The 25,723-nt window shown below is 39.9% G+C and overlaps 1 protein-coding gene across 2 annotated transcripts in view; it reads right to left on the minus strand.

Moving 5' to 3' along the window:
- frmpd1 (FERM and PDZ domain containing 1) overlaps positions 1–25,723 on the minus strand; it is a 95,349-nt gene that overhangs the window by 52,469 nt on the left and 17,157 nt on the right. The window contains exon 2 of one of the 2 annotated variants that reach the window (XM_062971576.1): positions 6,134–6,475. The exons of the other annotated variant lie outside the window; for it this stretch is intronic. The gene's annotated coding sequence lies outside the window, so the exon portion shown is untranslated. The remainder of the gene's footprint in view (positions 1–6,133; positions 6,476–25,723) is intronic. 2 annotated transcript variants of the gene reach the window in all.

Consider the following 25,723-nt stretch of genomic DNA (forward strand, 5'->3'; position numbering starts at 1 on the left):
ACCCCCATTGCCTGGAACTACCTCATTGACTGATTTGGTTTTCTAGATGCTTTATTAAGCCAAACGTGGTTACAAAGTGCAAGCTCTTGCAAACAAACTGCTGAAGTAAGTGGACTCTCCTGCAATTGAAGATTGCTCAGCATTTCAGTGCATATTGATCACTCTGTCAGGATCTTTCCAAAGTTCTTCTGCTTAAAAGATGGAACAACTTCTGTTTATTTGTTTTTCTCCCTCAGGATGGAACCCAGGTCTCACACTTGGCTTAGAAGAACAGAAACACTCCAAATGTTAACCTCATTTCCTCTAATGGAAAATTTGGAAATGTTTAACCATGTTCCATCTTGCCCTCTTGCCTTCTCCCCTGAGCTGTACTTAAGAGATGAAATCCGATGGCTAAATAAGGATAAACAAAAGGAAAGTATCTGCTACAAACCACATCAAGTTCACATTATGGAGTTGGATGGAAAACTATATCTAAGTTACACTGAGAAAAATATAATTCAAAAGGTTTCTTGAACTTTTGTTAAGAGTCCATGGCTCCACTGGACAGCAGTAAGGAGACTCCAGCAAGGCAAGAAGCTGAATAAATAAAAAACTGTCTTCAGTTTGTTTCAAAATCACACTCAGAATGTGAAACTCAATGCATTATTTGCAGCAAACTTTGACCATAATTGAGGTATTATTTTCGGATGCTTAATTATAGCAAAATAAAATAAACCACAGTTACGTTGCAGTTTTTGGTATTTGTTTTCAGATTATTTAATCACAATTATTTACCAACAGATTATAATCTACAGTTCAGAAGCAGATGAAAAATATAACATGATGATATTAATCTAGAATAGAAAGATTTGCAATGTTAGGAATTCTAATGACCTGGGGTTCATCTAGTTTGGTAGAATCCAGTTTCATTGTGCAGGTGACTAGATTGACATGCCTGGAAAGGTGATTACATTAACTTAGAAAGGTGGCCTCCAACTGGTTCCAGGTGCCATAAAATGCACCCCTCCCTCATTTCCCTACCAAGATGCATACTGGTGCTCTGGAGACATATAAGAAAAAACAAGGGAACATATCAGTTAGCAGTGGAGGTAATCAATTACCTGCTCCATGAAGTCAGTTGGCTTCCTGCTGACCTTGGAGTGGTTTTTTGGCAGCCCCCCTCTCTCATGTTCCAGATTTTACAAAGCGCTCCAGTACACAAAGTCTATAAAGCACTTTGTATTTTGCAAGCTGGTTTTGCCATGCAGTGTGGTTTAGATTTTAGGGTCTGCTGAAGCGCATAGATTTTGTTGGGCTTTCCCCCAACTTTGCTTGATGCTCTTTCTTTCCCTTAATTTGGAGTATAGTGCGCTTTGGCAGCATGTGTTTTATAGCCATCATAGCCTGGAGCTACCTTTAAGATGGATTTTATGGTCGGTGTAGATACTACCCTGGAAGAGAATATCAATCACTCTTATGATTAATTTAGACTCCCTATGGCTAGCAAATAGCTGGAGGAGCTGCTGTCTGCTTCATTTCAATCATTACTATGATCTCCTAAAAGACAGAATCTTATATGGCACTAGGTTTTGGAATAGTTTCACTACAGAAATACAGCTGGCCTGCAACCTTTCCAAACATTATATTGAGTGATTTGCCATGATGTTCTTGTCCTAATCCAGTGGTCCCCAAACTAAGGCCCACAGGCCCAGATGTAGCCTTCCAAGGTCATTTACCTGGCCCCCGTCCTAAACGTTAGATTTAGGGTTGCCCTAAGTCTAAAACAATTTGAAGGCCCACAATAACCATCCTAATTACCTTGACTATCTCATCAGCCACACTTTCCACTGAAATACCGGAAAGTTTATGTTGGTTAAAATTGTTCTTCTTTTAAAATAATGTATTGTTCTTTCATTTTTTTGCACTAAAAAGCTATTTACAGTGTGCATAGAAATTTGTTCATATTTTTTTCGAATTATAGCCCAACCGCAGATTTTAGGGACATCTGATGGAAGTTTATTTTTTTTCTTTTTTAATTCTTTCTGAGATGAGCTGGATCTTATATGCGCTCATGTGGATATCTAACTGTATACGCAGGCAGATTTCTTATCCTCTCTCTTCACCCAACTGGAAATTCAAGCTCTGTTTAATATCATAAACATCAGAAAAAAGGAATGCTTGCAGAGAGTTCTAATTGTAATAGTTTTCCATTTGTGCTTCCATTTAGCCACTTATATGTCTGTGGCTTCTTTTTTTGACAGTCCTGATCAGCTGTTTCGGGATTTTAAAACATGCACATGCACTGGAACAGTCCATACTAGGGCATACGAACAAAGATATGTTTTCCATGACTGCAAGGGTATACAATCAATATGAACATGCACATTTTTGGTAGGAATCGGATTCTAAGTGTACCTTTTTAACACGTGCTTTTCAGCTGTTAACCGATTTAGAGCACATTTTTGCAAAATGTCATTTAGCCACCCCCAGTTTCTTCCAGATTTTAGGGCATGTGTAGAAGGGCCATACACTGCCATATAAAATCCAGATTTTCTGCTTTGAACTGGATTTATATGGCAGTGTTGAAGGGTCCTGAGCCTTACAAGCTTCAACAGAAACCCAACCAAAAACATATTTCACAGACGGCAAACTGCCGATGGTCAGATAATAAGACTAACCTACCTATCCCATCAAATCCAGACAGAAAACACAATATATTACACACAAACCCAGGGCAAAATGCACTACATCAAAACAAACGAGCAACCTGAAACAGAGAGTGAGGCCCCTTCTACACTGCCATATAATCTAGATTATCAAAGCAGGGCTGGGAAAACACATTCCCTGTCTTCTGAGTTGCACAATACCCATTAGCTTCATGTTATCTTTTTCATTTTTTGAGTAGCCAGATGCACTTCAGAATAAAGCTCCTATCTGCAACTACGTGCTATTTTTATTTTCTATAAATGTTTCGAAAAGCCAAGACACAGCCCAGAGGTGTTTCTGGAAATAAACTTGGTGCTGGAAGCAGGAATTTCACATTTTACTTCAACTGCTACTACTTTTCAGCACACTAGCCTCAGAATTGAAAAATAATATATAAAAGCTGACTAGAAGGCGGCAAAGACAACTGCTATCTGCACAAATCTGGCCAAGAAAGCCCCATGACAGGTTTGTCTTGGGCTGGTCATAAGTTGGAAATGACTTGAAGGCAAGCAACAACCACAAAGAGAAGCATTGTTGTGCTGCTGAGCTTTGATAAATAACAGCTGCTAGATCCATGCAAAATAGACCACAGCCCTGTGGTCAGCCTGGAGTCTTCTTTGTATGAAAAAGCAAGAATCCTCCCCTTCCCTAGAAATAAAAGAATCTGGCACAGTCTGTCCGTAATGGGAGGAACAAGACTGATTGGCCTCCGCAGTAAAGTACAAAACTGCCTGTTCAGTACAAAACAATGTGGCTTCTTCTGCCTCTTGAATGCCTGAAGAAAATGCTTCCTTCAGGAACGCTATGAAGTAATATGCATGTTTTAAATGGGTCACATCCATACAGTCATTTTAGAATGTAGCCCAAACAGTACAAAAATAAACAGCTAGCTGCAGGCTGGTTCCAGACTTATTTATCTTAAGAGTTAGATAATGATATAAATGGAACAAGTTAGACCACACACTATATTTTTAAACAAGAATTGCATATTTTAAATCAAGATGTTCCATAATTTGCTTCCTCTATCAGTGTAAAAATCCAAATTTTGCATAAAACATTAGATGACTACAGTGCATCTTAGCAGGGTTTTTTTTAGCAGATATCTTATTCTGCATAAAATAAAGATACGAGGGCCAACAAAATCAACTCTCCCCATTAATTTAGAGGTGAGGGTGAAGAGCGGTGTAACTTTGCTATTTTCTAGCTCAAAGATTAAAAGGGGCTTTAGCAGAGTTTCCCCTCTACCTGTTGACTCTTTTCATGTTTACTGGAATTATTTCCATTATTTTGTGTATTATGTTGATTCAATTGATTTGTTGCTTACTTTTTCCACATCATTTTAATGATGCTTGTTAGGTGCCTTGTTTACTTGATTTCAGAAAGGATACAATGTGAAAAATGAATAGTAAAATATAACATGAAGTCAAGAAGCTTCTTGAACTCCCTTCTGTCCCAGGTATATAGCAACTAGACTTGTGCGCGGATTTAGTTTCCCCCATTTCCTTCAGTACAGAAGGTAAACATAGATTTGTACTGGAGAACCTAGAGATTCCTAGAGAGAAAATTTTAATCAAATCTGTGAATGATCAAATCCACAAAAGTCACACCCACAAATGTGGAGGGCCGACTACTATTCTCCAAAAGCAAGAAGTCACGATTTGAATGGGTGACTAACAGTAAAAGGAATTTCCTTGGGATTGTCATCCTTGATGGAGGACACTGAACCAATTCAAAAGGAATTGGACACTGGAACCAATTCAAAAGGAATCGTTTTCATTGCAAAGTGATTAGATTGAGAGATCTAGAACTGGCTTGAAGTCCAAAAGGTGATTGTTAACAAGAAATCAGACCCCTCCTCCTTCAATATGAATTGTATAAAATATATAAATTAAAAAGATGTGGCTTTATTAGAAAATATAGCCAGTCACGTGATCATTTTAATTGCCCCCAAAAGTAACCTTCCATGAATGTCATTGGAATGTTGCTTCACCACAGCTTGGGCTCCAGAGAACAATGCCCCACATCACCATAATCACCTAACAATGGAATAAAGCTGAGGTCACAGAAGATGTCCAATGCCATCTTTTGCCCTTTTCCTGGGAAATATTCAGGTTGATTAACTTCCATTGTTTCACCAGCACAGAGCATTGCCCCCACCCAGGCTGGGAAAACTACCATGATTAGCATCCATGTCCTCTGGATGTTAGACTGGGCAACTTGGAAGGTGATGAACAAATGGATCTCTGGCATCACGAGTTGCAGAGCCAGTCTTAAGAAGTGGAGTCCATGACATGCGAGTTTGGAGAAAAGCAAACCATAGCTCACTTACTACAATCAAAGCCGGCCCTAGGTATTTTTCAAGTGTAGGCGAACAGAATTTTGGCGCCCCCCCCCCCCCAAACCAATCACTGAAAAATAAAAGCGTTGGATAAGCGAAATTGTTGGATAATAAGGAAGTATAAAGGAAAAGCCTATAAAACATCAAATTACATTATGATTTTAAAAATTAAGCACCAAAACATCATGTTTTACAACAAATCAATAGAAAAAGCAGTTCAATACATGGTAATGTTATGTAGGGATTGCTATATTTGCAAATTTAGCACTAAACATTGAACATATAGGGCAGTGTGGACTTAGATAACCCAGATAGCCCTCAGTATTAAAAAAAAAACCCCTCTAAAATCAGGACAATAAATAAAGAACAACACTCTGAAAACAGAAGAAATCCAGACAGTAAACAATCAGGGACAGCTAACTCCTCCCAAAAAAAGATTCTCCCAGGCAAGAAGAAGCCAGGCCTTGAAGCCACAGGGCCATTAAATGCTAATCAAGGTGATTAATTACAACATTCACACCTGCTTCAAAGAAAAGTTCTTTCTCCCACCCTGGACCTTCTACAGATATATAAACCCCACATACCTAGCTTCCAAGTTCCTACAGACCTCACAATCTCTGAAGGCCCCAAAGGTGGGCTTGCGTGGTGCGAAGGTGGGTCTGCGCCGGCCGGAAGGCCCAGCGCGGCCGCTGGAAGGCCCGAAAGAGAAGGAGGTGGAGAGTGGTGCCCTCCTCCCAGGACGATGGTGCCCCCGGGACGATGGCGCCACAGGCAAATGCCTATTTTGCCTTATGGTTGGACCGCCTCTGACTACAATGCAACCTGAGCCCTGCCACATGCACAATGGAGGACCTTTTTACAGCGACACCAGAGGCACTCCAAGTGGAAAGCTTCTGGTCAAAGGAAAGTTAGTATAATGCCAAGTTTTAAACTTTGTTTCTAGTTTTTTTTTTAATACATTATAACCGTATTCTCAATTCACTTCTGACATGATAGATAAATAAATCTATTTTCTCAAATTCATTCCTTCACACACCCATGAGAGGTGGAACTAATAACAGTCAGAAAATTTCAAACTAAGCAATGACAATTTATTAAATTTCCCACCTTTCCTCTGGATGGCTCAGAGGCAGCAGATCCTAGCCAGCACTTTCCAGGGCTAATGGAAAACCAAGCAGACAAACTCCTTCTCCAATGAGGCTGCAGATCATAGCCAGCACCCTCCAAGACCAATGGGAAGCCAGTACGGCAATTTTCAATTGTTCTGTACTGCTATAAATAACCCATGTATGCACAGTTGGTGTATATCAGTACTTTGAGCACTCACTCTGCTGATATCCTTTTTGGCCATTGAGAATTAAAGACCTCTGTTTTTGCCTTCACACCCATCTGTGCTTCTATCTGGCTGCTTTGCACTCCGGGCGTCCAAAGCCCGCAATTTTAGGGAAGCTGAAATCACACAACACGATTATATTGAATACAGAATCTTGCCTCAAATTGATTTGCAGGGTGTTTTTTTTTTTCATTTCCCAAATAGATGCACATCAGTGCACCAGAGGCATACAGGTTTTAAAAAGGGAACGTGAAATATAGGAGCAAAGGTAATCCATTACCTCTTCCACCCTATTCTCCAGTCATGCCCATTTTTAGCAGCCCCCTTTCTGGATTCTTCATTGTGATTCAGCAGGGGCAGGTGTTTATAATAAGCCCCACATTTTACAGAGCCAATTTCGTCCTGAATCTGGGATACACAGGGATCAGCTGCAGCACATTTTTTTTGGCTGAACTCAGATTTTCCTGTGTCTTTTTTAAAACACTGTATCACTCTTGATGCACATTGAAGCACACATTAACTGTGCCCATCATAGCCTTGATTTGGCTTCGCACTTACTATAATGTCAGCGCAGAAGGGCCATGCGTGTCCACTCATTGCTGACAGAACTGGGGAAAGTTATTTTTTAGAGAACATACCCCAGAGCTCCTTGGGCAACATTGCCACATTTGGGAGCTTTCATCCAAACAAGTAGTTTTTCCAAGCTCTGATTCCTAGCATATTCAAATTTTAATTGCTTATACAGTAGAGTCTCGCTTATCCAACCTTCGCTCATCCAACGTTCTGTATTCTCCAACGCAATCTGCCTTTTAGAAGTCAATGTTTTTGTAGTCAATGTTTTCAATACATTGTGATGTTTTGGTGCTAAATTTGTAAATACAGTAATTACTACATAACGTTACCATGTATTGAACTACTTTTTCTGTCAATTTGTTGTAAAACATGATGTTTTGTTGCTTAATTTGTAAAATCATAACATAATTTGATGTTTAATAGGCTTTTCCTTAATCCCTCCTTATTATCCAACGTTTTCACTTATCTACCATTCTGCCGGCCCATTTATGTTGGATAAGTGAGACTCTATTGTATTAAGTATATAATAATGACTTCATGAGCTTGTTTGTAAATGTTTCTTATGATAAGTAAATCCTTAATAATAATAATAATAATAATAATAATAATTACAATAATTTATTTTTATACCCCGCCTCCATCTCCCCGAAGGGACTCGGGGTGGCTTACATGGGGCCAAGCCCAGATAAAACAGAAAACCAAAATAAAATAACATCAAGAAATACAAACACAGGCATTAAAATTTAACACTCTGAACATAGTAAAAGTATAAAATAATAAACATAGTAAAAACATGGATTTGGCACCCAAGCAGAGAGGGTAAAACAAGCTGGGCAAAGTACGACGAGTGAATATTGTAACACGAGGTAGTTGATTAAGTGCTACCATCAATGGGAGAGCAACTTGGGGCAGGGCGGGCCCTGTGACTATAACAAATTGAAAGAGCAAGATAAAGTGCAACAGACTTATTTCCAAGGCTGTTATATAAGGTCATACTTGTATTTCCATTATGATTTTGGAATGGAGGAAGAACAGAAAATAAAGCATGTAAAATGGTCTACAATCCTAAACTGTGCATATTTATTCCAAATACGTCCCATTAAGTTTAACCCTCCACATTCACTGGGTTAGTAGCATAGAAGTGCTAATTTTTTACCTGACAGAACTCTGCTCTAGACTTTTCTAGGTCTTCCAGCTCAGCTTTATGATCCACTTACGCTAGAAGCTAACCACAGAATCACACTGGAGAACCTAGAAAGTTCCAGAAAGGTGTTCTCTTTAGAAATCTCTAGCTCCTCCAGTATGACTAGAAGAAGTTTACCATGAAGGAAGGAGAGAAACCTAGAGATAACTTTTTTAATCAAACCTATGAATAAACAAATCCTCAAATATCAAAATTACAAAAGTGGAAAGTTGTGTTCCTAAAAAACTGTGAAAATCAGTTGACTTCAGATGTTTACTGAATTTTGTAAAGGTGTAATGGTGCCTTTAACTGTATGGTCTTAAATAATGACTTCATAAAGCTCAATCTTGTGACTAATAATAATAATAATAATAATATCCAGCATATCAATCTTGTTTGCTGTGTCATAAAATAAAATAACTACTACAGTAGAGTCTCACTTATCCAACATAAACGGGCCGGCAGAATGTTGGATAAGCGAATATGTTGGATAATAAGGAGGGTTTAAGGAGAAGCCTATTAAACATCAAATTAGGTTATGATTTTACAAATGAAGCACCGAAACATCATATTAGACAACAAATTTGGCAGAAAAAGTAGTTCAATACGCAGTAATGCTATGTAGTAATTACTGTATTTATGAATTTAGCACCAAAATATCAGGATATATTGAAAACATTGACTACAAAAATGCGTTGGATAATCCAGAACGTTGGATAAGAGAGTGTTGGATAAGTGAGACTCTACTGTACTACTACTACTTTATTTTTGTATCCTGCCTCCATCTCCCTGAAGGGACTTGGGGTGGCTTACATGGGGATGAGCTCGATCAAACATAGATTAAAAACATGATTTAGTAACTTAGCAACTTGACAAAATTATATGCAGAGATCAAGCATACAACAGTACTTTGAATCCCCAGCAAGTTCTCTGAAATTACTCCATTTCCAACAAGAATGAAATTTATAAATTTGATTCAATTACCCAAACTAGTTGAAGGTGTCCGAATTAAAATGCCTTTCTTTTCTTTCAAAGTGTGATACAGGTATGTCTAATTCACTGAGTAGTTCTCCTGAGAGGTTTGATCGTTTAATGCAGTGGTTCTCAAACTATGGATCCCCAGGTGTTTTGGCCTACAACTCCGAGAAATCTCAGCCAGTTTACCAGCTGTTAGGATTTCTGGGAGTTGAAAGCCAAAATATCTGGGGACACACAGGTTGAGAACTGCTGTCTTAATGACACTGAATCAAACTTTGCCCACAACCCAGCCCTTCTTAACCTGGTACCTTGAAGATGTGTTGGACTACAACTAATATAAATTCCCTAAGTAGTGGTAAGGTTTATGGATCGTGAAAGTCATAGTTTAACACATCTAGGATGCTGTGTTGAGGAAGATTACTACTTGAGTCCCCTAGGGGAGATAGAGCTGACTACAAATAAAGGATCATCATCATCATCATCATCATCATCATCATCATCATCATCATCATCATCATCATCATCACAGTATTATTACACAGTTTGAAGCCAGTTTACCACGTCTACACAAAACTGAAACTCAAATTTGGAAGCAAAACAAGACATACATTTTAGAAAGTACTCAGTTTTATTATTTTTAAACAAATATTTTCGATATTTTCATGACTAAAGCAAACTCTGAGAGCCAATATGGTATAGTGGTTTGAGTGTTGGACCACGACTCAGGACACCAGGGCACATAACAACAACAACAACAACAACAACAACAACAACAACCTTCAGGTTTACAATAAACTAGGAAAAGCACACCTATGGTAGCAGGTTCTGTTGTCTAATGCATGCACCATCAATACACTTCAAAATAGTTTTGCATCTGTTTGTAAAATGTTGGTAAAGTGATGACATGCAAGCAGTCTGAAATATAAGTGTGTTGCGGTTACTTCGATTCTGCTTTTCCTGAATGGCAGGGTGTTGGACTGGATGGCCCATGTGGTGTATTCGAATTCTATGATTCTATGAACGAGTGTACTCCATTAAAGAAATCTTGTCCACAGCACAAGTTTACCTGGAACACAAGATGTCTAGCATATCTCTTGTCTGACAAATCCAGTCAACCTGGAAAACAATTTACTGAGGACCTCATTACATTGATGAGGTCCTCCAGATTGATTTGCCAGCCTCTGTGGAAAATTGGGGGGCAGCGGGACAATTCTGGTGCCCCTCATCCTGCCTTGCCAGCAGCTGACATGTGGGAAAGCGTCGCTGCGTGGCTTACCCCGCTGTAGCCCCATTGTTCCAAATGGAACATGGGAGGCTCCAATATTTGCAGTGCAGTGTCCTAAGACGCTTCTGCCCCAGTTGAGCCCCGGAGCCCTGCCAGAACTGAGGATACATTGTGTGATAGGTGGCATGGGGCTCTGTGACTCAACTGGGGCAGAAGTGTCCTATGACACTGATATTTCCATGTGTGATGAGGTTGTAACTTACCATTGACCAAGAAATATGGTATACTATCATCTTTTTATTATGGTCTAAAACTAAGCCAGGAAACTCATGTCAAGATATTACCAAATTTTCACCTGCTCGCTTAGATAGGACAATATCTGCCATCAAGCTGATACTCAGGATGGTTTTGTGCCACAGTGTGACTGCTTCCAGATCCTGCACTTGTCACCTAAGCTGCTGTTAACAAAGATGTGAACCTCTCTCCTTCATATCTATTGAGAAGGCAGGAGTTGTTTTAGGTCTAGTTCAATGGGATACCCTGTTATCTTCATATCTGTCTCACACAGATATTATCGCTGGTGGCATTAACATCTTGGTAGATGAAGGCCCCACTGTTTCTATTCTTTCAAAGCTATATTTGGAGCAACCCACAAAGCATATCACACTTGCACAGCTAGCAAGTGTTGCTTTTAAATACCTTTTATAAGAGGTGTGGCTCCAAAGGTAACTTTTCCAAGTTCAGCACACTACTTAAAACCCTGACCTCTACTTTTCAATTTTCCTCCCACCTTCCTAAATGTTATCGAAGCTAGCCTCCTAAAGATGCACGACAAGCCTATGGATGGTCTATCTTATCTATATTCTTCATTCCCACCACACTAGCGTTTCTTATTCTTTTCCTCTTCATCGCACCACCCAAGAAAAACAACTTATCTGGAACACATGGTTTCGTCGTTGCAAATCTCCTTAATAGGATTACACTGTGCAACATTGCGTCAATTACTTATCTGATAGTTTCTCTCCAATGGCCTAATTTTGGCTACTTTGGTGCTAGGAAACAATTTGCTGGTAGAAAGAATGGAAACAACAGTTGAGTGATCACTGCTATTTCGTGTGTGTGTGTGTGTGTGTGTGTGTGTGTGTGTGTATTTCAAACAATGGTCCAAACAATTCCAGCTTTATTCTGGCACATTTTGACAGGTTTAACACATTTCAATAAGGAAGCTTCATACTGAGGAAATGAGAGCTTTCTGATCTATTATCCCAATTATGAAGGATAATTAATGGAGCCTCATCAGTTTACTGTCATCTGGGCCAACAGCTTGGCAATCCATGCAATGGTTTTGTGGCATAACAAAACCATCTGTCTTTGATGGAACCATGTTTGCCCCTCTCAAAGTTCTATTAATGTAATAGTTATTGTGGCATTATATCAGAGAGTACCATATTTATGGATATTTAGACCTGTTCATACAGGAGAAGGCTATGACAGTTAACAGCTGATACAGGAGCCCACAGGAATGCCCTTTCTCAATGCTGCATTTAAAAAAAAAAAAAAACACAGCAGCTTCCCTGTTTCTTTGCCAGTGCTGCTAGATCGGGGAAAGAGAGTTCATGAGGAAATGAATAGACAGAATGTGATGATAGGAGAAAGATAAATACTGAGTTTCCAGAGGTGACATCATGAAAGCTGCTACAGTCACATCAGAATAAACTCTGTGATGGGCCATTCACATTCACTGGAATAAAAGGTGCAGAATCCCTGTGGAAATGGAAAACCTGCCAACAAAAAGCACTTTTTTAAACCCGCGAGAACAGAAAACTGACCACGGAATTGTGCTGGAGAACCTACAAATGCATAGCAAACTTTCTCTCTGAGAATCTCTAAATACTCCAGCATGACCTTTTTTTGACCAGGAACCACTTTGACCAGGGATCACTCCCAACATTAGTATCAAAGGGGTTACGGATCGGTTTTTGGTCAACTTTAGATTTGGTTCGGTTATTTGGGGTGTTGGTTCAAAAAATTGCATTGGACAGACATCAGCTTTAGTTTCTGATACAGAACATATGCCATTCAGTAGTCACCATCTACTTGCTCACAGAAAACCATATTTAATAATTAAGAACTGATGTGGTCTATCCAATGCAATTTTCTGAATCAGCACCCCAAATAACCCCAGGAAGAGGCCTAAAAATGAAGTCACCAAGAATTTATTTGGTTCGGCTACGTTATTATCTGTAGTAGCAACGGTGAGGCCGTGGACCACATTTTAGTTCTTGTGGACCTCTGGTGGTCCATGGATCACAGGTTGGAAACCACTGCTCTATGCTCAACTTCCAAAACATACCTAAAGCCACAAATGTGGAGGGCCAACTTTATTAATATGGAAAAGAGTTTTGTGGCACAACTATAGTAAAAGGTAAAGGTTTCCCCTGACGTTAAGTCCAGTCGTAACCGACTCTGGGGGTTGGTGCTCATCTCCATTTCTAAGCCGAAGAGGCGGCATTGTCCATAGACATCTCCAAGGTCATATGGCCGGCATGACTGCATGGAGCGCCATTACCTTCCTGCCAGAGCGGTACCTATAGATCTACTTACATTTGCATGTTTTCAAACTGCTAGGTTGGCAGGAGCTGGGGCTAACAGCGGGTACTCATTCCGCTCCTGGGATTTGAACCTGGCACCTTTTGGTCTGCAAGTTCAGCAGCTCAGTGCTTTAACACACTGTGCCACCAGAGGCACAACTATACAGAACCTTTATCCCAAAGCAGGGAAGGGGACAACTAGCTCCATGGTGTTACATGACACGCAAAGCTGATGCAGGTGAACGCATTAACAAATTCATGAGTTGCTCTGGAGTTTTTCCATAACTTGGGAACAAACCCAAACTTTGAGCTTATATAAACAAAACCACCCACAACTGTTTACATTGCTATCCCAGGCTGACCAGGGACACAGAACGGCACTTACCATCTCTGTTTAATTCTCGTCAGAGTGGCAGCTACCAAGTCTAAAATTGTGACTGGAGTGACATCAACTGGAGTGCAAAGTTGATTGGAGAAAAAGGGAAGGAGAAAAGCAAGGATCAATTTTCCTTTCTCCACATCTGTGTGGCTTTGGATTCCCAACCGATGTCCCTCCAGGTGACGAGCAACAGACACCAGCCATTTTGTGGCTGGTAGTTGATGTTATGATGACATCAGGAAGGGGATGATAAGGTCTAGCAGTGTGCAACTGGCTTAAGCATCACTGGATGGTCAGGACTCCTTCCCACCTCTCCAATGGCCAACAGGCTGGCATTGAGGTATCCTTCCTGCCTTTACAGCATCCAGGAGGCTGAACAAGACTCCTCATATAACTGTTGTGTGTATAGAGGGGCCCCTGAGGGACATAATAATCTAATTTTAGGTAAAGCAAACTTTGGTACAGAGCTTGTATCCTTAAAATCCACATATAATATAGATCCAGGTTGCTTTAGTCATTACATGACCATCCTAGTCAATCTGGTTATTCCACTTACTCCTGCCATGGCACATAAATGTCACTTGAACACAAACAAGAGCACCCTTAACAGTGATGTACAACAACTCAAACTCACTGTGAAAAAGCTGGATGTGCAAAACATACCACAGAAAGGAAAAGAAAAGTGATCCAAACCCCATCTCTGCTTTGATTGTTAACATGATTGCTGACTTTGAAGAGTCTTGATGGCATACACTTTGGGGAACAAGTGAGAAACATAAGCCAAAACTGAGGAAGATCTCACAGATAGGAAATAAAAACAAACCTGTCAATTTTCTATTAATTGGCATATAGCTTTCTTAAACAAACTACTGAGCACCTCCTGAATGTCAAACATCCTGCTGAGGAGTGTGACCACAATCCAGGGAGCACACTGTGTGCATAAAGTGTTTTACAAAAATACAAATATATAATATTCCTAACAACAACAACAACAACAACAACAACATTTATATTTCAACACCATCTCCCGAAAGGGACTTGGCGAGCTTACAAAATAGCACAATAAAAGTGTAACACAGAACACATAGAATACAACAGAATTTGCCAAAAACCCCCCCAAAAATGGTAAAATCAATAAACAGCATCAATTAACATAACATAACAACTAACAAGATTAACAGATTCCTACATGTGTTAAGAAATACTTGAAAGAATATGTGTGTGTGTGTGTGTGTGTGTGTGTGTGTGTGTATACACACACACATATAGGGTAGGTAGATGCGAGAGCAACAATACAAGTGTAACTCAGATAACAAAGTAGATATATTCTTTGACATTGCTTCTTTAATACAAAATATGGTCTCAGAAGCAGAAATAAAGAAAACTTCTCTGAATAAATCTTGCCATGAAAACTACATGACAGGTTTGTTTTATGGTCACCATACGTTAAAAATGGCTTGAAGGCACACACAGCAAGCAATGCGTGTCTATGTGCCTTCAAGTCACCTATTTTTTTATGGCGACCTCATGAAATTCAGTGTGTTTTCTTAGGCAGGGAAAATTTAGAGATGGTTTGCCTGTTCATCATGAAATATAGACTATAGCACTTGGCATTCATTTGCAGACTACCATCTAAGTACTAACCAGAAGGAACCTTGTTTAACTTCCAAAATCACATGGGATTTTGTGCATTTGGTATATTTAGATCTACACCACAACAAATGAAGACAAATTCAACATATTTCAGCAAATTTGTCATTCAAAAATAAGAAAATGCATATAGGAAATGAAAGAACCATGTCAGGTAAGCTTTGTATAAGTAAACTAAAATATACTTAACCTTTTAAGGAATTACTGGAAAGTTTATTTCAAAATATGCATGTTTTTTCTTTTACTGAAGCCCACTTTTCTCATGATTTTCATTTTGGTGATCAAACGTACAGAACTCTCTCTCTCAGTCTCTCTCTCTCTCTATATATATATATACACACACACACACATACATACAAATACACACTGTGTATAGCTGGTAAAGTAGACTTTTGGTTCTATTTTCTATTTTGCTGTTCACACATGCTCAGTAAGCAATTATGGAGCAGCTGCTGTTCATCTTGCTTGCTGTAGACAGGAACACACAGCAACAGTAGGATCAGCTCTAGTGCAAAATCCTATTCTTTCCCCATTTTAAGCTTTATTGAACTTTTTATTGCAAACTTGCTCCTGCCACCTTACATATCCCTTTAGACCTCCTTAAATAATAATAATAATAATAATAATAATAATAATAATAATAATAATAATAATTCAAGATTGAACTTCAAAGACTCTGACAGAAACCAGTGCAGGTGGTCCCAGTGGTGATGGGCACACTGGGTGCCGTGCCAAAAGATCTCAGCCGGCATTTGGAAACAATAGACATTGACAAAATTACGATCTGCCAACTGCAAAAGGCCACCTTACTGGGATCTGCACGCATCATCCGAAAATACATCACACAGTCCTAGACACTTGGGAAGTGTTCGACTTGTGATTTTGTGATATGGAATCCAGCATATCTATCTTGTTTGCTGTGTCATACAACGTCGTTGTGTCAATAATAATAATAATAATAATAATAATAAAAACAAATCTCGGCTATCAAACATCTAAGAATTCTCACAAAATTTCGCATCTGATGTACATGGATGACCTGAAGCTGTATGGAAAAACGGAAACTGAAATCCAGTCTCTGACCAACACTGTCCGAATTTTTAGCACTGATATCAGCATGGAGTTTGGTTTGGACAAATGTTCGACAGTGGCATTGAAGAAGGAAAAAAATCACTGAAAGTGAGGGCATAAATATGCCCAATGGCCAAACAATAAGATGTCACCAGCCAGAGGCCTATAAATATCTGGGCATATTGCAACTGGACAACATCAAGCATGAACATGTGAAAACTGTGGTCAGCAAAGAATATACACAAAGGGTCAGAAAAATTCTCAAAAGCAAGCTCAATGGAGGCAACACCATCAAGGCCATAAACACCTGGGCCATACCTGTCATAAGATATACTGCTGGCATTATAAATTGGACACAGGTGGAACTGGACAATTTGGACAGAAAAACAAGAAAACTCATGACCATTCATCATTCCCTGCACCCTCGCAGTGATGTTGACCGGCTCTATCTGCCTAGAAGATCAGGGGGCAGAGGACTCTTGCAAGTAAAACAAGCAGTCAAAGAAGAAGAACATGCCCTGGCAGAATATGTAAAGCAAAGTGAAGAACCTGCTTTGATTGAAGTCAAAAATCAGAAACTCCTCAAAGCACAGCAGACAAAAAACCAGTACAAGAAAACCGCACTACAAACTAGAGCTGACAGCTGGCACAACAAAACAATGCATGGAAAGTTCCTTGACAGAATTGAAGGAAAAGCTGATAAGGAGAAGACCTGGCTCTGGCTCACGAATGGGACCCTGAAGAAGGAGACAGAAGGCCTGATCCTTGCAGCCCAGGAGCAAGCCATCAGAACAAATGCAATCAAGGCCAAGATCGAAAAATCAGCTGATGACCCAAAATGCAGACTGTGCAAGGAAACCGACGAAACCATTGATCATATCCTCAGCTGCTGTAAGAAAATTGCACAGACAGACTACAAACAGAGGCACAACTCTGTGGCCCAAATGATTCATTGGAACTTATGCCTCAAGTACCACCTCCCTGCAGTAAAGAACTGGTGGGATCACAAACCTGCAAAGGTTGTGGAAAATGAACACGCAAAGATACTGTGGGACTTCCGAATCCAGACTGACAAAGTTCTGGAACACAACACACCAGACATCACAGTTGTGGAAAAGAACAAGGTTTGGATCATTGATGTCGCCATCCCAGGTGACAGTCGCATTGACGAAAAACAACAGGAAAAACTCAGCCGCTATCAGGACCTCAAGATTGAACTTCAAAGACTCTGGCAGAAACCAGTGCAGGTGGTCCCGGTGGTGATGGGCACACTGGGTGCCGTGCCAAAAGATCTCAGCCGGCATTTGGAAACAATAGACATTGACAAAATCACGATCTGCCAACTGCAAAAGGCCACCCTGCTGGGATCTGCACGCATCATCCGAAAATACATCACACAGTCCTAGACACTTGGGAAGTGTTCGACTTGTGGTTTTGTGAAACGAAATCCAGCATATCTATCTTGTTTGCTGTGTCATACAACGTCGTTGTGTCAATAATAATAATAATAATAATAATAATAATAATAATAATAATAATACTTTATTTTTCTATCCTGCTACCATCTCCCCAAAAGGACTCGGGGCAGCTAACATGGGGCCAAGCCCAAAACAACAAGATATAACAAGTTAAAACATGTAAAACAAAAGCAACACGACAATCAAGTAAAATAAACAAATTCAAACACAATTATACAATAAAAACCATAATAACCGGATAAAAGATAAGGTAATAAAAACAACTTCACCACCAATGGAGAAAAAAAGGGGGGTCAAGTCAAAAAGTGCATAGTACAAAACCATTTAATAAAGTGCCTGGACAAAGTGTCACAATACTCCCAATGCTGATGCTGTCAAAAAGTCTAGCCAGCTGGGCAGGTGTAGAAAGGATTTGTGAAAAGGAGATGTTGTTAGAGGAGGAATGCCCGTACTTTTGTCACTACTTCAGACCCTCAATCATAAACCGGGCGGAAAGGGGAACTAGGATATGTATTTTATTAAACATCTTTGTTTTGTTAAACATTCTTACATTCTGCACTTCAGCCCTGAAGGTTCTTTTGACTGATTGACAAAAGAAGGCAGTGTTAACAATTAAAATGCCACTCATCTTAAAATATAAACTTAAAGGCCAATTGAATTTGTCCAGTTTGTTTACAGGACTAGTCCAAATCATTTTTTTTTCTGCCTGAGGAGCAGGAACAAATGGTGCCCTCCTCAAGAAAGGGGGCACTTTGGCAGGAAATTGCACACTCTTTGTTTCCATGAGTGCAAAAATTATTATTATCATTGTGTGCCTTCAAGTCATTTCTGTCTTATGGTGACTCTACGATGAACCTATTGTAGGATTTTCTGGGGAAAATCCAACACATTAAATAACTAACAATTTAGACATTGCTGTGACTTTAGGACAATCTGAAACTGCTGCCTATGACAGCTGCTTCCCTAGCCTAACAGTAGGGCTTGTCCTGTTCATTTAAAGTTGTTTAATACATATATTTTAAAATTCACAAAAGATGCTCCAGGGTTTGGAGATAATCTCAATGCCTTTATCTTCCTTCAAGCAGAACACGAGAAGATAGGAGCATGTTTTACTTCCTACTGAGCAGCTTAGCAGTACATTGCCCACATATTTTCTCTTTTGTTGTTGTTAACTGGCATCAGGTTGACTTGAGACTAACAATGGGAGACCTCCAGCTCCTCCTATTATAAACAGCCCATCTCAGGTCTTGCATGATCAAGGCAGTGGCTTCCTTTTCTTTCTTTCTTTCTTTCTTTCTTTCTTTCTTTCTTTCTTTCTTTCTTTCTTTCTTTCTTTCTTTGAGTATGATGATCTTTGGAAAGGCACGATCTTGTTAGAAATCACAACCTTTTAGGAAATGGAAATCTCTATAACCTTTTGGAAAATGGCATTAACTGCCATTTTGGGAAAATCAGGAATCTCCCTTAGAAGAATTACAACTAGTTTGAGTCAACCTTCTCATTAGTGGTAAATAGTCACTAGTATTCATGCAAGGCAGTTAGGTTTCTCAGCTGTTAAACTGATATACCTAGATATCTCTTTGAACTGTTAGGGACAAATAGATGCCAATGCACAAATATATATATATATATATATATATATATATATATATATATATATAGAGAGAGAGAGAGAGAGAGAGAGAGAGCAAAATTCCAGAAGTGTTCTTTCAGTTGCCCCAAAAACACCCCCTCTTCCTTAAAGCATCTTGGTTTAAATCATGCTCTCAAGAGACCAAAAATAAGTAGACTTCTTTAAAAGTAACATAGGTGGTTTACTCACAAATTTTATGTATTCAGCATACAGGTACTTTGTGTATCAATTCAGTTACAGACAGAATTTGAAGTAGTTTCTCTGTGCAGATAACACAGAGCATCTTTCTTATAATCTTTACAATCTATAGTCTAAAGCATCTCTCTATTAGCATCTCTGTCTAGTCTGAAAGTCCAGTGGAATCTAAACTGTACTGTTTCTACTGGCTTCTGAAAGAGTAATGTTTCTAAAATGGAGTCTGAGTCCTGAACAATCCCAGATCTGATCATATGGTCTGCAGCTTCTCCCATAACATAGAATGAAGGAAAACTGCACACCAATACACACATATACAACACAGTAAGCAATCTGGATTATATACATAACAAATAACTAGTGAAGGCTTGAAGAAGGTTGCTACTTCCAACATCTTTCATTGAGTCTATCCATCTGTGATGTGGCCTTCATTTTTTCTTATTGCCTTCTACTTTCCCACGCATCCATGATTTCATTTACCAACATTAAAAAAATACCCCTCATGTTTGACTCTGAGTCTTCCAGTGCAATTCTACGGTATGCTTCCTGCCCAGTTATAGTCAAACTATAGGGTTTGTCATTATTATGTTTTCAGGTATCCATGAGGATGATGGTGGTCTTAGAGTTCATCCACCACAGATATGGGATTGTACTAAATTATCTTTCCTATTATGACTGTATATACTTCTGTATAAGTCTAGATTTTTTTTGCCAAAAATTTGACTTAAAAATTGGGTCAACATTTTCATGGGTCAATGTGAGTATTGTATCTTAACGTTCTTTTTTTTGAAAGAAACTATCATCTTCTCTGAGTAGAGTAGAAAAAGGCAAGAGTTTAGTCTGTCCCCAGAGAGCCCAAAAGAAGCGTTGGTCCCCTCTACTTTCTCCACCATGATGTAGTTTCCGACCATTTTAAAATACTGGGCAGGAAAAAGGCAGCAACAGCAGGGGAACCAGCCCCGCGAAGCGGCACTAGCCTTTTCCCCTCTCCACAGACTGCTTCTCTTTATTCATGCATCATATTATTTGGGCCTCCAAATCTGCCCTCGACTACTTCATGAGATTCAATTATACATGAAAATATATGGTAGTCTCTTGGTAAAGGAACTAGAGAGTGTCTCTTCACAAGAAAAATTAAATATATATACAAGCTGGCAATTTGGGGAAGAGGATTGGAATGCCCCTAAGGGAGCCAGCCACACGCCATACTTTTGGTGCTGTGTCCTTCCTTCCATGTATTACGTGCAAGCGGGACATGGTGCAATTGTCACTGACAATATTCTGAAATGCTAAAATGCAGCCGGACTTGGCACACTTTGGCTGTGGCAAGTGGCCCCTGGAGGATCTGGTTTATTTCAGAACACACGCACAAAAGATAATAGGAATATTGATGCTGGGGTCATGTTACAGAACAGTGGAACATCATTCTGAAACAGAAAGGCTAGTACGTGAGAGCTAGGATGGAAGGAATCAATAGGTTGCCTTTTAAAGGGTTTTGGTTCTAAAAATACACCTGAGCGAAGTGTGGTGCAGACGTCAGTTCCTCAGACAATAGCAGGTTGAGATAGGAAAAACAATTGCCATAGATATGGCGCTGCATATTCACTTTTCTCACTGACTCCTTCCCCTTGTCTAAGGTCCCACCATTACAATCATCCACTTCCATTCCCATTGGAACACAACCTGGCCCTTTGCACCCCACAGTTTTGCAGGAACACAAATCACTACTGAATATAGTGCTGTAGGAAGAATCTAGCTGCTTCAGAACCTTTGCTTCAAGACAAGTAATAGTAATGCTGGTATTAAGGCATCTCCATGCAATTGGGTTGATTCTGTGAGCCTTCTTTGCCACTGTAAAGACTAAAATGTCTTATAATGGCAAAGAAGGCTTGTGGAATCAACCCAGTTGCATGGAGCTGTCTTAACACCAGCATAACTACTAGATTAACATAGAATTATAGACTTGGAAGAAACCACAAGGAACATCCAGTCCTATCCCATTTGGTGAAGCACAGAATTAAAGCACTCCCAACATATGGCCATCCGGCCTCCATTTAAAAAAAAATATATTGGGAGAAGGAGATTCCACCTTCCTAACATTTAGGTGGAATCTCTCTTCCTGCAATTTGAATTCACTGCTCCACGTTTGCTCCCACTTCAGTATGACACCCTTTCGTATTTTTAAACACAGCTGTTGGTTTCCCTTCTCTGGACATTGTTGTGGTCAGTTCTTGAAGGTTCCAAAATTGCCATTTTCATTTTGCTGAAAGAAGTCATTTTATCAGCAAGAAGGGCCAATTACATACTGTCCTTAATATCAATTCCTATCCTTTTTAGCTGGATATCAATTGTTCTCAACCCCAGTTAGTACTGCCAGTGGTCAAGGAAGATGGGAGTAGTAGTCCATCTCAACTTGGGGGAACCACCTGGAGAAAGTCCATCTGCATACGAAGCGTAATGAATTCATATGATGTAAAAGATCTTACCCATATTTACTCGAGTCTAATGCGACATTGAATCTAATACGCACTTCAATTTTCAAAACCCTGAAACTGAAAAAAATATTTGCCACCAAATGTAATGTGTACCGGCAAAAAGAGCACTCATTGTAATTTGGCCAAAAAAGTGTGCATTACAGTTGCTGCCTGCTTATACAGCAGAATCTCATTTATCCAACATAAACTGGCCGGCAGAACATTGGATAAGTGAAAATGTTGGATAATAAGGAGGGATTAAGGAAAATAATATTAAACATCAAATTATGGTATGATTTTACAAATTAGAGGGGGCCCCTGGTGGCTCAGTGTGTTAAAGCGCTGAGCCTGCTGAACTTGTGGACCAAAAGGTCCCAGGTTCAAATCCCGGGAGCGGAATGAGCGCCTGCTGTTAACCCTAGCTCCTGCCAACCTAGCAGTTCAAAAACATGCAAATGTGAGTAGATCAATAGGTACCACTCCGGCGGGAAGGTACTGGCGCTCCATGCAGTCATGCCGGCCACATGACCTTGGAGGTGTCAACGGACAACGCCGGCTCTTTGGCTTAGAAATGGAGATGAGCACCAACCCCCAGAGTCGGTCATGACTGGACTTAATGTCAGGGGAAAACATTTACCTTTCACTTACCTTTACAAATTAAGCACCAAAACATGTTTTACAATAAATCAACAGAAAAAGCAGTTCAATATACAGTAATGTTATGTAGTAATTACTGTATTTATGAATTTAGTACCAAAACATCGCAATGTATTGAAAACAATGACTACAAAAACACTGACTACTAAAAATTGACTACAAATAAAGATCAAATTGCATAAAATGAACTTACAGTAACAACACTGTCGGAAGTTAAATCCGTAAAAAGTTCAGTCCTTGCTGCCTAGAGAAACAGCTGTGGATCTGGGTGGGAGGCAGACTGTGTTGGATAATCCAGAACGTTGAATAAGCGAAGGTTGGATAAGCGAGATTCTACTGTAATTCCTTCTTTAACAACAAGAGTGCTAGAAGACCAAAGCTTTCAGCAATGGAAAAGGAAACCTTGGGGCACATCTATGCTGTAAAATGAATCCACTTTAACTGCCCTGGCTCAATGCTATGGGGTCACGGGGGTGGGGGTGGGGGTGTAGTTTGGGATGATGGGACTGCCAAAGAATACTAATGCCTCACCAAACTACAAATTCCAGATTTGTATAGCATTAAGCCATGGCAATTAAATTAGCAATGACGTTTCCCCAAATCGGAGCTCCAGTTGCTCTTATAGTAGCTTCCCCTTTAGCTTTGGCTCAGCACTAAGATTACCATATCACATGAATCTACTTTTGGGATGGTAGGTAAAGGTTTTCATCTGACATTAAGTCTAGTCATGTCTGACTCTGGGGGTTGGTTCTCATCTCCATTTCTAAGCCAAAGAGCCGGCATTGTCCGTAGACACCTCCAAGGTCATGTGGTCAGCATGACTGCATGGAGCACCGGTAACTTCCTGCCGGAGCGGTACCTATTGATCTACTCACATTTTCATGTTTTCGAACTGCTAGGTTGGCAGAAGCTGGGGCTAACAACAGGTGCTCACAGCGCTCCCCGGATTTGAACCTGCGACCTTTCAGTCTGCAAGTTCAGCAGCTCAGTGTTTTAACACTCTGCACTACCCGGGGCTCTTTGGGATGGTAATTTAGTCAAAACAGGATGAGCATTAGATTTGAATACAGTATTTTTACTGAAAAACTCTGATGACCATTTGTTAGCATATAAAAATAGACATCTACTTCCACGCACAAGTAATTTGGAATTACACTAAGCATACTTTGTTTTATAATTGGTCACTGGAAGTTAAATAGTGCTTTAGTTTGCAAGTCTTGCTGAGGTATGTACCTTTGAGGAAATCCCATTGTGGGAGAGGACAAGATTAATTCTAGGCAACAGGCATTCCCTTATTATACAGTATGACTCACAAGCAAGAAAGGTTTATACAAGTACATCTGGGGCAAACTGTAGCAGACAGCTCCACGCCTTTCAACAGTGTCTACTTTTTTTGGCTGAGTCTCCTCTGAATGGGAAGAAGATCAAGCTAATGTATATATCCAGGCAGGGGATGGCTTGACAAATGAAAACTTGAAAGATATATCTAACCTTTTAAAAAGTTTCAATCATTCTGTGACCCTTTCCACACAACAGCTTCACACATTATGCATATTTTGCTGTAATGTCAATTACAGTAACATACAAAAACCAACACAACTAAAAAGAAACTTCATAAGTAAAGCTGTTACTGGCATGGAGATTATTGGTTGGAAACTTTCTTTGACTAGGCTGGTATGTGTTGATCAAGTCATATTCAAGGTAAGATCAAGGTAAGAGAATACAGATAGCAGGTTTTCGAAGCAAGATTGTCAATTTTAGGTACGTATAACTCAATTGCTTCATTGTTTTCTTCCAAATTGTCGACCACAAAGGAGGCTTTGGAGTCAAGCTCAGTAAGATAGAGGTTTGCAAGAAAGCAAAAATAGTCGCAAAATTATTTCTCAGGCATTCTAGATTTCTGAAGGGCTACTATGCTGCCAGCCTACAAGTTTCACTTCTTGGCTTTTTGGAATCATTCATCTCTAAGATGACTGCGTTAAAATACCATTCAATGTAAAATGCTACAGGAGTTTGGAATGAAACCCAGTCATGCATAATCCTCCCCAAATGAAAACGGAGAAGGAAGAAGAATGCTAGAGTGGGCAGACATTAAAAAGAACACAAAGGGATTGTTGTCACAAGCAATCCAGTCTAGATTTAGTAATATTTTCCTGTGTTGTCAAAGGCTTTCATGGCCGGAATCATGGCCATGTTCCAGAAGCATTCTCTCCTGACGTTTCGCCTGCATCTATGGAAGGCATCCTCAGAGGTTGTGAGCTATATTGGAAAAAACTAAGCAAGGTAGGTTTATATATCTGTGGATACATATTTTCCCCCATTGCCCTCCTTCTTTAGCAATCATAGTTATTGACTAGAAATAATCAATAACTGTGATTGCCCCGGTGGTGAAGTGCATTAAAGCGCTGAGCTGCTGAACTTGCAGACCGAAAGGTCCCAGGTTCAAATCCCAGGAGCGGCTTGAGCGCCTGCTGTTAGCTCCAGCTCATGCCAACCTAGCAGTTCGAAAACATGCAAATGTGAGTAGATCAATAGGTACCGCTCCGGTGGGAAGGCAACGGCGCTCCATGCAGTCATGTCGGCCATATGACCTTGGAGGTGTCTACGGACAACGCCGGCTCTTCGCCTTAGAAATGGAGATGAGCACCAACCCCCAGAGTCAGACATGACTGGACTTAACATCAAGGGAAACCTTTACCTTTACTATGATTGCTAAAGAAGGAGGGTAATATGTTATATGTTATATAGTTATTGACTAGAGATAATGGAGCCCCCAGATGGCGTAGTGGACTAAGTGACTTGAAGGTTGGGTTGCTGACCTGAAAGCTGCCAGGTTCGAATCCTACCCAGGGAGAATGGGGATGAGCTCCCTCTATCAGCTCCAGCTCCATGCGGGGACATGAGAGAAGCCTCCCACAAGGATGGTAAAAACATCAAAAACATCCTTGCAGATGGCCAATTCTCTCACTCCAGAAGCAACTCAAGTTGCTCCTGACACGAAAAAAAAAAAAACCCTAGAGATAATAAGTCCTTATTATTATAGACATAAAGGACAGTACGCCCATCCAGGACTAATTGGGTACCAGTTTGGGATTGTCCCAGGCCCTGAGGTTTCTGGGGTAGAAACCTGAAATCTAAGCATGGTCCTTGTTGGTGTAATTAAGTGTTATGCATTAAGTATCATCCGTAGTTGCTCACTGCTTGCCATTTAAACATGCACACAAGGTATTTTTCTATTTCGAAATTAAACTAAATGATTGTTCCTATATCAACCTAA

The sequence above is a fragment of the Anolis carolinensis genome, chromosome 2, assembly GCF_035594765.1.
Source record: "Anolis carolinensis isolate JA03-04 chromosome 2, rAnoCar3.1.pri, whole genome shotgun sequence".
NCBI classification, from domain to species: domain Eukaryota; kingdom Metazoa; phylum Chordata; class Lepidosauria; order Squamata; family Dactyloidae; genus Anolis; species Anolis carolinensis.